Genomic DNA, 4,681 nt, shown 5'->3' on the forward strand with positions numbered 1-4,681 from the left:
TGGACCTAGGATAGGTTAGGATGTGGAATTGACTCAGTCCCTTGCCGGCTGGCAGAGTCTGCCGGCCGGCAAGGGTCTTCTGCTTTGAGTGCTGACCGGACCTCCGTTGGTCCCTCATATATGTCTGCCTGTAGAGCCAGACGGCATTGGTCAGGAAGCCTGATTTAGATTCTCCCCTTCCTTATATGCACTCTTTCGGATTGCCGGGCTTGGAGGTAGTTTACGCTCTTATCCCGGCATCCATTCTGTTTTCTTCTAGTGCTGTACCCGACCAGGCAGTTGTAGTCCTCTGGTTCTTTTGCTGCTGGCCGGCATCGGTTGTTTACCTTTGCCGGCCGGCTATTGTCAAGCCCTTGTCTGCTGGTCGCTATGAGCAGTGGCCGGCAGCCGGGTACTACCTTGTGTAGTTGCCGGGCGGCAGTCATTGCCGGCCGACATTGGCTGTTGCCGGCCGGCACATGCATTTGAACCAGCGTTCTGCCGCCTTATAGCTGTTAAGTAGTATACTTTAAAGCTAGCTATGGTGTGTGCCGGCCGGCACATTACCTTCTATACTGTACCAGTATTCTTCAGTATAACATATACTGTAGGAAGAAAACTATAGTATAAGTTTTGGTACAGCACTGTGTGTTCTAACACTTTTGTGTTGTCTTGCACAGCCCTTTGCTGTTGCCTTACAGATAAGGAAGTGAGTTCTCTCTTGTCTATTATCCGGTATTTCAAAATCATACCTTAGGTGTGAGCTACACCTGTTTCCTCTGGAAACTTTTCATTGGTTACTCTAGGACAGATTAACCATACGATTTTATCATCTGGAAGGCTGTAACAATTGGTTGTGAAGGAAACACAAGTGTGTGTCTTTCCTTTTTGATTTGTTATGCTTAACTGTGCATATCCAGTGATACGTAGTTCACTTGATACTCATGGAAATTCCTTCTCTTTACAGGAGGACCATCCGAAGTGCGGAAGTGTTTTCTGCAACGTCCGCAGTAAGAACTTCTGCGGACATGAGTTTTGTAGGAGGCACGCAGCATGCGCTGGCTCCAAGGGTGATCTCCAGTATTGGGACCCTCAGGTATGTAACGTGTGCATTAACCTGATTACTGAGGCCTTTGATTCCCTTAGGACGGCGGAATCAAGGGATATAGCAAGGGAGAAGCTTCGTACCTGGGTAAGGGGCTTTCAGAAGAACACCTCTGGACCTTATCTTCCAAGTGAGAAGATGAGGGCTTATTTTTTCCCTAGGGCATCAGCTGATGCAGTGATTCCCCAGCCTCAAGAGGAGATCCCCCAAGTTCAGATCCAGGTGGATGCTGAAGTCGCGGTCGCCTTGCAAGACATCCAGTTTGACGACAGGATGTCTGACGTGTCCGAGCGTCTGGAGGAAGCCCTCCTGGCAAGAGCCCAGGATGAAGTTCAAGCCCCAGACATTGTAGAGGAAGAGGTCGACGAGGTGTCGGCTACTCCGGTTCAGATCCCTGAACCTATTCCCTCAACATCGTCCGCTCTCCCAGTAGAGCTGGGACAGGCCCTCTCCTCCATTGTTGGAATGATCCAACAAATGCAGAAGGAGAATCAAGAGAAGGCGGCTGCAATGGAACTGCAGATGCAGAGACTTGCAGCATCACATGGACCCCAGAAAAGGCTCAATGTAAAAGACCTTCCCTTGTGCTCAGATGCTAACCCGTGGAGATATGCTGAGCACATGCCGATGATGACTGGAAAGATCGTCATCTCGGATAAGTTGGGTTCAGTTCTCCTAGAGGAGGTGGAATTCTGGCCAGCAAGGGGTCATACCCGGACTGATATGTCCGGTTGAGGAAGGAACCAGCTTCAAAGGAGGAGACAGAGCTGAAGGAGGTCATAGTGATGGACCATGCTAAGGCTCAAGCTTTGCTTTCATCCTCGATGAAAGAGAGGGGCTTCGCGAACTCAAAGGTAGCTGCATTGAGTAAGAAGCTCCCTTCCTTTGTGTCCTCTCCTGCTAGAGCCTTCCCCTTTTTACAGAAAGGGTTTGCGGCTGTACTAAAAGCAGTCGAGGCCGGCAAGCCTTGCCCCTCCCTGGAGGAGTGTAAACCCTTGTCGCTGGCCCTGCCTATGGACGGCAAAGACTGGAAGGACGTCCATCTTACCTTCTCAGTCGGGAAGTTGGAGGCTGATATTGCCGGACTTCAGTTCGGTGAGGACCTCCCTAAGCAGTCTGACTTTCTTTTGCGGAGAGAGCTCGATACAAAAGAAAGAATAGCTGCCTCAATGTCTCTTCAGACTACTCTTGAGACGATGGCAAGTGACCCCAAGGTCCATGAAATGTTCATGGTAGTGGCCAAGACTCATCTGGCCACAGTGACGAAGGATCTTTATAGCTTCGTCAGGGCAAGGAGAGCTTGTAGGGAGTTCGTGTTCATCTCGGCTACGGTGAGGCACCAGCCAAGGAAACTAATCTCCTCCAACATTTTGGGCAAAGACCTTTTTCCTCGCGAATTGGTCAAAGAAGTTGTTGATAAGGACGCCACGGAGAATAGAAACCTTCTCCAGAAGTAGGGCCTGGCTATCAAAAGAAAGTCTTCCCCGGATGAGGGTCCTCAACCAAAGAGGAAGACTATGAGGACTAGGCTACTGTCTCGGCCAAGCCACTTAGACAGCAACAGCAACTGCAATTGCCATTGCCTTCAGTGCCCCAGATGGTGGCACAAACCCCGACCACATTCCAGTGGGTACACCAGGCCGTGTCGACACAGTCCACGGCATTCAACCCAACGTTCGAAGGGCAGTCAACTTCCTTTCGAGCAAAGCCTAAAGGAGCAGCCAGAGGCTCGTCTAGGCGCCCCTCAAGGGGAAGGGGATTCAGAGGTGGTCGCGGTCAGGGAGGCAAGACCTCTGGACGGCAGTCCAAGTGAGATGATGCCGGTAGGAGGGAGACTTCAGAAATTTCGGGATCGGTGGACCTTCGACCCCTGGGCCCACAGCCTACTCAAGAATGGACTGGGCTGGAGCTGGTACATCACTCCACCCCCGTGCCCTCGGTTTTTCCAACACTCCACCCCCGTTCTGGAGGAGTACATCCAAGAACTGTTGGAGAAAAAAGTGATCCGAAGGGTGAAGTCCATCAAATTCCAAGGGAGGCTGTTTTGTGTTCCCAAGAAAGACTCAGAAAAACTCAGAGTCATTCTGGACTTGTCGCCACTCAATAAGTTCATAGTGAATTGAAAGTTCAAGATGCTAACACTGCAACACATAAGGACCTTACTGCCCAAGAGGGCATATACCGTCTCCATAGACTTGTCAGACGCCTATCGGCACGTCCCAATCAACCGTCGACTCTCCCCCTACCTAGGGTTCAAGCTACAACGAAGACTATACGCCTTCAGAGCTATGCCATTCGGGATAAATATAGCCCCAAGGATCTTCATGAAGCTTGCGAGAGTAGCTCTCAAACAATTACGCCTAAAAAGAATTCAGGTAGTAGCCTACCTGGACGACTGGCTGGTGTGGGCAGCATCCGAGACAGAATGCTTGCAAGCTTTCAGTCAAGTGATCAAGTTCCTAGAGTATCTAGGCTTCAAGATCAACAGAAAAAAGTCTCGACTTTCTCCATCCCAAAAGTTCCAGTGGCTGGGAATCCACTGGGACCTAATGTCACACCGTTTCTCCATCCCGGCGAAGAAAAGGAAGGAGATAGCGGGTTCTGTCAAGAGACTTCTAGATTCCGAAAGGATATCAAGACGCGAACAGGAGAGGGTACTGGGTTCTCTCCAGTTTGCTTCGGTGACAGACCCGGTGCTAAGAGCACAGCTAAAGAATGCAACCGGAGTTTGGAGAAGTTATGCATCAAACGCGCGAAGAGATCTGAGAAGACCAGTTCCGCTTCGGCTACATACTCTTCTCAGGCCTTGGTCCCCGTCGGTGACGATTCACTCAGACGCCTCGAAGGAGGGATGGGGAGGTCACTCTCATCGGAAAGAAGTCCTGGGGACTTGGTCCAAGCTATTCAAGACCTTTCACATAAACTTTCTAGAAGCTATGGCAGTGCTCCTTACCTTAAAGAAAGTCTCCCCATGTCACTCGATCCACATAAGGTTGGTGATGGACAGCGAGGTAGTTGTGAGATGCTTGAATCGACAAGGATCAAGGTCACCACCTCTCAACCAGGTGATGTTGGCCATCTTCCGATTGGCGGAAAAGAAGAAGTGGTACCTGTCGGCAGTTCACCTTCAAGGAGTCCACAATGAGACAGCGGAGGCTCTATCCAGGTTCACACCAATAGAGTCGGAATGGTCCTTAGACGCAGGATCATTCTCCTTCATTCTGAGTCAAGTCCCAGAACTGCAGATAGACCTCTTTGCGACGAAAGACAATAAGAAGTTGCCCCTGTACGTGTCCCCGTACGAGGACCCCTTAGCGGAAGCAGTGGGCGCGATGTCCCTCAACTGGAACAGATGGTCCAGGATTTATCTGTTCCCTCCTCACAACCTTCTGTTGAGGGTCCTCAACAAACTGAGATCCTTCAAGGGGGTAGCGGCAATAGTGGCCCACAAGTGGCCGAACAGCGTGTGGTTCCCCCTGGCATTGGAACTACGGTTGAAGTTTCTACCGCTACCAGATCCAGTTCTGACCCAGCGAGTCCAGAAGTCGACTGTCTGCGCTTCATTACAGAAAACCCGGACCCTGCAGCTCATGATTT

Source organism: Palaemon carinicauda, unplaced genomic scaffold (genome assembly GCF_036898095.1).
Source record: "Palaemon carinicauda isolate YSFRI2023 unplaced genomic scaffold, ASM3689809v2 scaffold571, whole genome shotgun sequence".
Classification (NCBI taxonomy): domain Eukaryota; kingdom Metazoa; phylum Arthropoda; class Malacostraca; order Decapoda; family Palaemonidae; genus Palaemon; species Palaemon carinicauda.